Here is a 12,719-nt window from a genome sequence, read left to right on the forward strand (position 1 = left end):
TCCACTAGTTTCATAAACTAAACGGGAAGGGGGGAGCTTTAACATCTGAACACAATGTGTCCAGGTTGAAAACACACAACAACAGAGAAATATACGCTCAAAACAACATTATCTAAATGGACTCCCAAGAACTCAGAGCATCATTTGCAGATGGAACCATCTGGAAGGCTGTTGTATCACAAGCTTGCTGTATTGCTGCAGCTTTGGACGCCTGAATAGAGGATACAAGTGAAATCTTCCAACCGAACGATTTCCACAACAGACTGCAGCTCTTTAGAAGATTATAGCTATGGTTAGCACTTCAATATTTCTATTTCAGCAGGAGGAGAAAGAGATGTAGAAGAAGAAAAGAAAAGAAGAGTAGTAGCAACAATTAAAAGCGCCACTAAAACTCAAAATGCTCGTTTGATTGATTGGCATTGCAGCAATTAGTTTGCTGATTATCGCGATAGACGATTGTTGTTTTCTTTATTATGGAAGTCATAGGGTGCATCGTGTACTACAAAGTCAAGTCCAATCAATTATACACATCTCCAAAGTCTAAATGTACCCCAGTGTGCAGTCATTTACATTTGTATTTCAGTCCAAACTCAAAAAGCTTTTAATTAGTTTAGCCTACAGTCTGCCAAAGCCCGTCTGACCTTCGCTCTCCTCCTCTGCTTGACGTCTGGTTTGTATTTTTGTTCCTCAAAATTCCTCAAAGAAGCACACACACGATTACATACAGATACCCGGTCTGATTTTAAAACTGTTAAGTCTTCTATTAGCTAAGTATTTTCTGATTGTTTCTGATTTTCTTGCCTTCACTGTTTCTACCGATCGCCTCCACCAACTCCCAGTCCCAAAGGATCACAGAGAAACACCACTTGGGAAGTCAACAGCTCTTTTCTCGTCCACCACAGGAGGTAGCGGCCGGCGGCGTTTCTCAAGCCCATCTCCACTGATCTTCAGACCGAGGACCTGCAGCTCGCCACAGTCAGAAACCAGAGAGGGACTCAAAGGCGAGTGATCAGCAATTTCACCTAAAGCTGATCTCTGACTTTACTGACGTGTTTTTACGATCAAAGAGAATACGTCAGGACATCACTCCAACTACATATTTTAGAAGATATCTAAATCGTTTTAACGCCATTCATTTCTTTAAAGGGACTGTTTGTAAGATTCAGAAATGCTGCTTAACAGCGACACCTGTGGCCTTGAAATCAACGAAAGTCAGCGTCGAGCTCGCGCTTGTGCTCGCTCTACATAGACATGAACGAGCATCACTCAAAACAGTGAGGCGACAGACGTCAGCTAAAACCACAATATCACTCTATATTTCAGCTGCTTGGCAGTAATGTTAGCTGACCAGACGAAGGTCTCTCCATGAATCAATGCTGATCCTAGTGTTGGCTTTTCCTGCTCAGCGCAGGCTTCAGCAGCGGGGCTCCTCAACGAGTTACGTTATCGCCTCCCGACCGCAGCCGGCAGCCGAAGACACCGGCACCCGGTCGGTAACGAGACGATAACGTAACTCGTTGAGGAGCCCCGTCACTTCACAAGACACGGGAAACCTCTGTTGGTCTGGAGGAGCTGCAGCATTTATTTCTGCACAAACGTCCACTCTACATTCACTAGATATTCTCAGAGCTAAACTAACTCTTCAGCAGTGTGGAGTGAGCGCGCGTTCACGTCTAGAGGTGGAGCGAGACAGCGAGGACACGCGCTCTGTCTGAGTGAAGGAGAGCAGGCAGCGGAGACGAGGCTCCGGCCACACGCGAGCGCGCATATGCGAACGCGCATGTGTGCCGACCCGCTACATTTAAACGCTTACAAAGTTACAAACAGTCCCTTTAAGAAATAAACAAAAGCATAACATAGCTCTATATTATGCAGTTATCTATAGCAATGAATGGGACTGTTTTCTCATTTTCTATTGGCGTGGACTGCATGTCAAAACCAACCTTCCAGCTGAGTTAGAGGCAAACATGAACAATGATCTCTACACATGATATTTAAAAAAACAGATGCAAAAATGTTGGCATAAAGCTGTTTGAATGCAGCTGTTGGAGAGACAGTAGAGGCATTTCACTGTTGAGTTTATGTCCACAGGCATAAGTTGTAATAGTTTATATATAATATTTACACGAGTGTTATCATTTGACCACTTGCTACTGTTGAAGCGTCCACAAAGAAACTATTTTACTGCAGTCTGGTAGTAAAATATGTAAATCATTGTGTTCAAATTTAGAATCGGCATAGAAAATAATCAGGAAATCTTCATGTAACTATTCTAGGACTGTCAAAGTTAACGCAATAATAACATGGGATACAAACCGATTAATCTCCAATGTAATCTTTCCTGCAAAAAATGTCAGAAAATGCTGTTTTCAGCACGTCAAATATGAAGATTTCCTGCTTTTATACAAGACATTTAAAGACATTTTGTTGACCGAACGATTAATCTATAAAATAATATATTGTTGATTACTTAACGGTGACCTTGCTGTTTAAAGACGCCGTGAAGAAAAGAAGGTTTTAGGTTAACCGCAGGAGGAAGAGGACAGACATGAAACAGATGAGAGAGAGTTTTTTGGCAGGCTGCACATCCAAAGCTACAGAGAGACACAGAGAAAGGGAACATGCAAAGTGCGTTGATTAACTTGCATTGTGTTTCAGTGTTGCTCTGCTAACACTGTGCACTGCATTCAAATGAAGTCCAAGACGGGGAGGGAGAGTCGACGCCAGAGAGCATCTAATTCAACCTCACAGCTCTGACTCTCTCTGTCCAATGTCTATTTCAACACCCCCAACTCGCAATTAATAATGAATGCATCCTGTCCGATTTAATTTGGCGCTAATTAGGTCAGGAAAGTTTGGGAGCGAAAGGTACGGTCCAGGCCACGTGGTCGGGGCTCTCAGCGGGCGGCCACTTTCATGTGGCGAGGAAAAGTTGAGCGTCGAACAGAGGGATGGCAGGGGCAAGGCCAGCGCCGACGCTGCCAGCACAGGCACGAAGGGCCAGGGCTGGAGACAAAGATAATAAAACCAAGAAGTGGCAGCTTCAGAAAGAAAAAAAAAAACAGCCACGAGGGAGATATCAACTGTGGGCCTTCACCGAATGGAAAAAAAAAAAAAGAAGAGAGCTGTCAGTCTGTTTGTTTGGACTGCGACCGCTGAGAAATGATTATTCCCTTTTAATTACAATTTGGAGAAAAGAAATGCAGCGCTCAGGCTTAGGATGCCTCCAGACGGGGAAGCTGGTGTGGGGCAAACGGCGCTGCCCAGACCGCAGAGCAAAGCGCCGGAGGACTCGCGAAGCAATGTTATCACCTTTCGCACGCCGCCGAGCCAAAGAATAAACGACTTTGATCCGACTGCGAGTACACTTTGGCCAACTTGGGTGGCACTCTGCGGTTTAAGCAGAAACTCTCTGGCAAGAAGAGTTCAGAGCACTGGGAAGAGGAGGAGGAGAGGGGGGACAGATGAAGGTGACAGCTATAGAGGTTAACCTCGATTTGAAGTCCCAACGGTGCTGGAAAATCCCGCAAGGCTAGATATCGCTCTGATCTTTCACATCTAGCTCACAGATATTGTACCAGACAGTGCCAATAATATCTCTTCAGGATAGACTGACAGACCTAAAATGTACTTCAAAGGTCCCCCAATATTTTCAGATATTTCCCTCAACAATGTGCCTCACTTGTGATGTATTTTAGGTAACAAAATAAGTCTTGAATAAATTTGAATAACAAGTTCTCCTTACGTATAAAGATTGGCAGACAGTAGCAGCTCCCCTGATTCAAATGATGCCAACCTGCTTAGTGGAGGCGATCCAGATGGAGTATCAGTTCAAGTACTGTGAATCTGCCTGATTGGAAGGGCTCAGACGCTTGTTGGAGAGAGGCGACTCGAAACCAAGTCCAGCTGTGATGCATCACCTGCAAACAACCTCAAAACCTGCCTGTAAATATTATTCCTTCTTTGGACATTTCTATTATTTGTATATCTATGTCATATTTCCTGTTGAGCTCCACTATTTCAACCTGATCTCATGGGAAGGCATATAAATAGCACGACATTACACAGACATCCTGTGTGTCATGAGGATGCATTTTAGGCTTTTCACCTGTCATTTGTATGTCCCGCAAAAAAACTAGGGTAATATCCACAGCTATGTTTAGGCAAGAAAACCACTCACATACGTTTAGGAAAAACATCAAGGTTGGGCTTAAAAAATTGTAAAAAAGCTTACGTAAACTAAGTAAAATATGTATGGAAACAAAGTAACGTGAGTACAGAAAACACGTCATAAACGCCACTAAAAACACCTCACAACGTCACTAAAAACACCTCACAAACGTCACTAAAAACACCTCACAAACGTCACTAAAAACACCTCACAACGTCACTAAAAACACCTCACAAACGTCACTAAAAACACCTCACAAACGTCACTAAAAACACCTCACAACGTCACTAAAAACACCTCACAACGTCACTAAAAACACCTCACAAATATCACTAAAAACACGTCACAACGTCACTAAAAACACCTCACAAACGTCACTAAAAACACCTCACAAACGTCACTAAAAACACCTCACAACGTCACTAAAAACACCTCACAACGTCACTAAAAACACCTCACAAACGTCACTAAAAACACCTCACAAATATCACTAAAAACACGTCACAACGTCACTAAAAACACCTCACAAACGTCACTAAAAACACCTCACAAACGTCACTAAAAACACCTCACAAACATCACTAAACGTCACTAAAAACACGTCACAAACGTCACTAAACACACGTCACAAACGTCACTAAAAACACGTCATAAACGTCAATAAAAACACGTCATAAACGTCACTAAACGTCACTAAAACCCCGTCACAAACATCACTAAAACCCCGTCACAAACATCACTAAAACCCCGTCACAAACGTCACTAAAAACACGTCACAACGTCACTAAAAACACGTCACAAACGTCACTAAACGTCACTAAAATCCCGTCACAAACATCACTAAAACCCCATCACAAACATCACTAAAACCCCATCACAAACATCACTAAAACCCCGTCACAAACATCACTAAAACCCCGTCACAAACATCACTAAAACCCCATCACAAACATCACTAAAACCCCATCACAAACATCACTAAAACCCCATCACAAACATCACTAAAACCCCATCACAAACATCACTAAAACCGCATCACAAACATCACTAAAACCCCATCACAAACATCACTAAAACCCCATCACAAACATCACTAAAACCCCGTCACAAACGTCACTAAAACCCCGTCACAAACATCACTAAAACCCCATCACAAACATCACTAAAACCCCGTCACAAACATCACTAAAACCCCATCACAAACATCACTAAAACCCCGTCACAAACATCACTAAAACCCCGTCACAACGTCACTAAAAACACGTCATAAACGTCAATAAAAACACGTCACAACGTCACTAAAAACACCTCACAAACGTCACTAAAACCCCATCACAAACGTCACTAAAAACACCTCACAAACGTCACTAAAAACACCTCACAAACGTCACTAAAAACACCTCACAAACATCACTAAAACCCCGTCACAACGTCACTAAAAACACCTCACAAACGTCACTAAAAACACCTCACAAACGTCACTAAAAACACCTCACAAACGTCACTAAAAACACCTCACAAACGTCACTAAAAACACCTCACAAACATCACTAAAACCCCGTCACAACGTCACTAAAAACACGTCATAAACGTCAATAAAAACACGTCACAACGTCACTAAAAACACCTCACAAACGTCACTAAAAACACGTCACAAACGTCACTAAAAACACCTCACAAACGTCACTAAAAACACCTCACAAACGTCACTAAAAACACCTCACAAACGTCACTAAAAACACGTCACAAACGTCACTAAAAACACCTCACAAACGTCACTAAAAACACGTCACAAACGTCACTAAAAACACGTCACAAACGTCACTAAAAACACCTCACAAACGTCACTAAAAACACGTCACAAACGTCACTAAAAACACCTCACAAACGTCACTAAAACCCCGTCACAAACGTCAATAAAAACACGTCACAAACGTCACGTCACAAATGTCACATTACTAACGTCTCTAACGTTTGTGTTTGTTGGACCTATCCAGGATATACTGTATCTCAGCATATTCACACAGAGGTGATCACATTGCAGTCGGTAAAGACTACATGGCGTATAAATGACTACTATTAAATACAACAAATCTGATGAATCTAAAGATGCAAACTACTTTGAGATTTGAACTGTAGTTTCTGTTTTTGCTTGTTTTTGAGGGATGGATTCACTAGGTGTTTCCTCCATGATTAACCACTGCAAGAAAAAGAAAGAAGAGAAATTCACTGGACCCATCAAGAACAGCAGATGGAGATTTATATTTCCTGCGTTCATCCTCCTGCATTACATGGGAAAAAAAGATATTTTCTCAAGGGGTAAAGACGATAACGAGTGATAAATGCAGTGCATGTAAGGAAATAATAGCTGTGGATAATAAAGTAGGACGAGTCAGGAATGTGTATTAAAGTCCTTCTGCTTTGATTTCCTGCCAGCACAAAAGGAACCGGATGTGATTTGTCTCTCAGCGGCTGAATATCAGTCGGTGCCTGGGAAACCTCTCCCTCCACTGCAAACCAAACAACACTTCTGTTTACTGTTGCACTAAAATAGACGGAAACCGAGGAGGTAAGCAATACGTACGGCGAAGAGAAGATAAAATCCAAATCTGATCAAACGTGCTGCTCTTGTTTTTACTGAAAAAAACTAAATATTCCTTGATATACAAAAGTGTTGATACTCATCTGTACTTTCCTCCCAAAGCAAATGAACCCTTTGTGAATTAATTCAAACGAGGAAACGGACCTCTTTGGGGGAGTAATTGTGAATGAATGAATCCAGTTTCAATCAAAGGAGGAAATGGTTTTTAGAGTTGTGGCACGAAACAAAGTCGACAGTTCAACCTTTTCCTTTTACTTTGTGGAGTTATTCACGCCCAAACCTGCTCACAGGATTTTAATACCACTAGACCTTTCCCCATCCTTTGAGAGCAGAGAAAGTACCAAGATATAATCCTTTTCCCTGTAGAAAATGCCTGCAGGAGAGAAGACTAGCACCGAATCAAATTATTCTCATAAGATGGTATGACCTTAGCTACACTTTATTCAAGGCTTCTTACCTCCACAATTTAACTGCTGTTCTTTTTTTCCCTCGACAACTTCTTGCCATGCATGAATCACAGGTTAAATGCATTCCTTTCAACGGCTGCGCACCCCGGCGACGGAAATATAATTATGTTTTACAAGTCGACTCTTATCTGTAGCCTCCTTCATTTCCCGCCGACTCTCGGCGTATTTTGAGGGCTTTTCAGAAGTACTTTACGGTGTGTCAGGTTGCTGTTCCTCCGTGTAAATGCACTATTGTATCACTCAAAAGGTCTCTGCTCTCCATATCAGAGAGGGAGAAAAAACGGTGTAAATAACCTCTATGGTACTTCTTTGTAAGTGTAACATACACAGTGTGAACAAACGGAAACATAATGGAATATAAGTGGTTTTCTCGCTTTGCTTCACAACAGCTCCTGGGTTCAAATCCATAATAAGATCCTCTAAAAACACCCAAAACCAGTTAAATCAGAGTTAAACTACAGTTTGCTTGCTTACTGCACTTTGCAATGTTAAAGGTCTGCAATGATTTAGTGGAAGTTTGGCCACTTGGTCCATCTAGACAACATGTAACGAGACGACTGGCACCAAAAGCAAGATGTTAAGGGATCACTAGCATTCTCTAAAGAATGAGGATAAACCCTTTACTTGTCCAGTCTTTAATACAAATAATCAAAAATATCCAAATGATGACATATTAAAGAGGAAACACAACAAAGCACAAGGTATTTAACATAAAAACGACACAAAAACAATCCTGAAATCTGAAAACACATCGCCACAATTTAAGAAAAATACAAAAAAAAACTGACAGCTAAAATAACAATATCACTAAAAATGTCCCTTCTGAATTCATCACTGCCAACATGAGTTCTTCGGTAATGCATTTAATAAATGCTGAATAATATTATTTTGCATCAACTGCAGTTTGTTCCCAAGTTTAGCTGTCAAACGGCTGCAGCAAGCAGGACATGCATAATCCAAATGACACTTTATCGATGATGACATGAGAAGTTTCTCAAGAGAAAAGTGCCCCGTTCTGCAAAACAGGGACATTTTAGCAGCAATAGAATCAGAGGAGAGTGACAATATTATTCTTAAATATTACCCTCAGCCGTGGCACACAAGGTTTTATTTTTCATTTGCTTGCTGCTTTTTGATAGTTTTATTTTTCCAACTAACATCTGTGACAGTTGTAAAAACCAAACTATTCTCATTCACTGTTTGTACTTAAACCTACGAAAAGTAATGCACTGAAATGTGTGATTAACTTACGTAATCATGAGCCAGGACGTGCAGAGCTGCTGCTAAAGAAGTCAGGTTACGTAGCACAAAGAGCGACAAAGCCCACGTAAGGAGGAAGTTGGGAAACCAAAATGCAACGTTGACTTAGTTTAACATACGTTTATCATGTTACTTGTGTACATGGCATTAGTTAAGTATGTAAGTTATGCACCTACTTTAACCCAAAGCATCATCTTTTCCTAAACCTAACCAAGTAGTTTAGTTGCCTAAACACCGCAGGAGCTCGCACATGTGCACTGATCACTTCCTGCACATTCGTAGGAAAATGCAAGACAACAAAACGTTTCGTAAGATATCATACGAACCGTTATATGAGGATACGCTGGCTGCAACTGGATCGAGCACTGAGTTGATTGACGTAAATAAAAATCCTCAAATGTGAACGTTTTTGTCAATATTTTGTGACATTTTAAAGCCTACTTGATCGATTAATTGATCTTTGATCTTTACTTTATATATTAGAGTCAGTCATGACGCCTAAACTATTATCTGCCTTCGTAAAAACAATTGTCCACCACATGTTTTAAAGCCTACAGCTGTGTGTTTACATGTCATATCAATAATAATCACATGCCAAACACATGATCCGATTACATACAGCCACTTCCTCGCAGGAGAAACTGCTGCATGTTCTTCTTCCACGACAATATGTCGTCCATGTCAACTATATCAATACATTGCAGGCCTTTTGCTAAATGCTTGAATGCTCCCAAATTGCTCCAGTTGGGCTCCCAGTGGCCGGCAGCAGAGCGCTGTGGTTGTACTGGGCAGCTCCCAGGTGTAAACACTGAAGCAATACGAATGAGTTTAAAAAGGAGAAGTTTGAGAGAGATAACTCCCGACTGTGGATTGACGCTGACATGTATTACTGTGACATTATTCATGTTCAGAGTCTGAATAGAAACTACTTGTTATACTGCATCATTGTGTGCAGCAGAGTTGTAAGAATCATTTATATAAAATCATGATTAATTGCCACAAAGCTGCACAAAAACACCTTGTTAGATTTTCACCTCTAGAAGACAAAGGATGTGATGACTTATCTACAATTAAAACAATTACGCTCAGAGTAATTTCTTGTGTAAAAGACGTCAGAGGACAGGTGTCTTCAGGTAGAGAAACCCCGACTGTGAGCTCTCTGCAAGCTTTATCAGGCTGTCTTTGTCTAATCAGCTGCTATTGTTAATACCGTTGTATTGCTCATTAGCTGCCATTGTTAACAAGCACGTTTAATTATGCTAGTTACAAGACCGTTGGCGGAGCTAAAAACAAAATAATAATAAAATCCCCCTCCAACCCGTCTTATTAAAACGGGAGGCAGAGAGACGGAGAAGCACAGAGAATAAAAGGAAATTATGACACAAACAGGAATACTAAGAGAAGAAAAAAAAGCTGTGAGAAAAAAATAAAAGAAGAAAGAAACAAAGATAGACAGACAAAAATAGTCCATGTGAAACAAAACAAACAGTCTTTGTGTGGTAAAATACCTGCCGGGCTGCTGCCACTTCCTCAGTTAGTTACCGTTGATCCCCGGAGAGCGGCTCTCCTGGGTTTCCTAAAACATGACAGCAAAGGAGGAAACAAAACACGGGCGTCAGGAGTCTCAAAGCACAAAACAAATTATCCCCCGACTGTTGCATAACCTTTTCAAAAAGGCTCACAAACAAGGTGTGGAGAATATTATTCAAATGTCAAAGTCTTTCAAGTCAGAGACGGATTTAGAAACAATCCTGGTTGAGTTCATCCTCGAGGGGAGAAACCCCAGGTGAATAGAGTAAAACATGTAACTAATGTATAAGATAGCACCGTGAAACTTCCACAGTTGATTACTTACATTAAGACAGTTATTTTTTGCAATGCAAGTTTTCTGAAAATGTATATTTAAGTTTGCAAATGAGGTATTATCTTATCAAGTATGATCAATTTTCACCATGTTTTTAGGAGTAAAATGTTCCATAAATCAGGCGATGAATGATGTATGAACAAATCCCTCTGTAAAAACCTTCAGCATATAGAGAGGAATGAAACTGGAGAGTTTGGTGGATGTAAGAGCTGCTGAAGTGGAGATTTCTGGCTCAGAGTTTGGGAAAACAGCGTTCAACGATATGGATTGCAAAATGTCATACATTTAAGGACACTACAGGTAAATAGGGTAAACATTTTAACTAATAGATATCACCATGAAACTTCCCCAGTTGGTTACTGACATTACGACAATTATTTTTGGTATTACAAGTTAGGAATTATCTTATTAAATATGCGCCAATTTCGTGGCTCTGCTTCAACTGTGCGAGAGCCTGTAGACGGACGACCAACATAGCTTCACAGCTTCACAATGTCACAATGTAACAATGTAACAACGTCACAATGTAACAACGTCACAATGTAACAATGTAACAACGTCACAATGTAACAACGTCACAATGTAACAATGTAACAACGTCACAATGTAACAACGTCACAATGTAACAACGTCACAATGTAACAATGTAACAACGTCACAATGTAACAACGTAACAATGTAACAACGTTACAATGTAACAACGTCACAATGTAACAATGTAACAACGTCACAATGTAACAATGTAACAATGTAACAACGTCACAATGTAACAATGTAACAACGTCACAATGTAACAATGTAACAAAAACGTAACGTAACACGACAATGTAACAACGTTACAATGTAACAATGTAACAACGTCACAATGTAACAACGTCACAATGTAACAATGTAACAATGTAACAACGTCACAATGTAACAATGTAACAACGTCACAATGTAACAATGTAACAAAAACGTAACGTAACACGACAATGTAACAACGTCACAATGTAACAATGTAACAACCTAACAACCTAACAATGTAACAATGTAACAATGTAACGACTTCACAACGTAACAACGTCACAATGTAACAACGTGTGTTACGAAGCTGAAATTCAATCCGAGTCGTGCGGCTCAAAATCGTCTAAAATCGTACAGTGTTTGCCCAGCTTAATAGATATCACCATGTAACTTCCCGAGTTGATTACTTACATTAAGTAACACGTTTTCAGATTTTTTTTTGTTTAAATATGCAAATGAGGCGTTATCTAATGTCGAAACGGTCGTAAAATAAACACCAAAATATGTATTTTGGATGTTTTCTTTCCACTAGTCTGAAAGACGACGTGTTATGGAAGCAAAATAGCCAGAAAAATCTCACTTTTTGTATGCTGACATCAGATAAAAAACTGTGTTTCTTTTGACTCTGCACATTCAACTCCTTTACAAAATTGTAAAATAATGCACAAGACATCTAAACATTTGATTTGATTGAACGGTGGAGTCTAGGGTTTTTACACATTTCATTCAATGTGTGAACATGATATATCGTAAACGAAGAGCTGGAACAAGCTGATACACGTCAGACTGTGTGAAATGAATTAAAAGTTACTATACGATAGATCTATCCTCCGCTCTTACATCACTGTCTCTTAAGCTCCGCCCACTGAGGTCTCCCTCGACCAATGAGGTGATTCCTTCCTCTTGGTAAATATGTTTAAATCTGCAGGTTGAATATGTGAACATCCTGTTCCTCAGGGGGAGGATATTGTTTGTTGGGGGGGAATGCAGGGAGTAGGTGTGAATTATGCAAATAACTGCTCTGACACAAACTTGGACGGGGATCTGGTGAAGGAGGAATCGTTCACATGGCGGTGGCGGCGGTGGTTGTGGCGGTGGCGGCGGCCTCCACCCCCTCCCCACTCCTTGCTCTTTACCTTGAGGCAGCAGCTTATCTTATTTGCCGCTTTTTTTTAATTTATTTTTTTTAAAGAAGTGTCAGGATTAACATAAGCACCTCCGCCATTGTGCTCCCACTCAAAATAATTTTATCTGCCTGCGCTCTCGGGGGAGACAATCGGCGTTTTATCAGGTAAGCGAATACCTCTTCTCTTCCAAGCCCCCCCGATAGCGTATGAAATGTGCCTTTGAGGACCGCCGCCACCGCCCCTCTGTTTGCCAGTTTATATTTAGCAGTACACCACTTAATTTTCCCGTCTCCAGAAAGGAGGATGACACAGAGAGGGCCTCGGGTGGGGGGGGGGGGGGCAGGGACGGTGTTTTCCACATAAATACCAGCTGGTTGAAAAAGGTACAAGTGAGGATCTTTTCAGATTATCTCGCTACACTGAAACTCACCTTGCCTTTCCT

General features: G+C 40.8%; 1 long non-coding RNA gene across 1 annotated transcript in view; it reads right to left on the bottom strand.

The window, feature by feature from the left end:
* Nucleotides 1-12,719, bottom strand: part of LOC141763133 (uncharacterized) — a 131,561-nt gene that overhangs the window by 58,084 nt on the left and 60,758 nt on the right. The window contains exon 4 of the long non-coding RNA XR_012593028.1: nucleotides 10,009-10,076. This is a non-coding gene — a long non-coding RNA (uncharacterized LOC141763133). The remainder of the gene's footprint in view (nucleotides 1-10,008; nucleotides 10,077-12,719) is intronic.

The sequence above is a fragment of the Sebastes fasciatus genome, chromosome 24, assembly GCF_043250625.1.
Source record: "Sebastes fasciatus isolate fSebFas1 chromosome 24, fSebFas1.pri, whole genome shotgun sequence".
NCBI lineage: Eukaryota > Metazoa > Chordata > Actinopteri > Perciformes > Sebastidae > Sebastes > Sebastes fasciatus.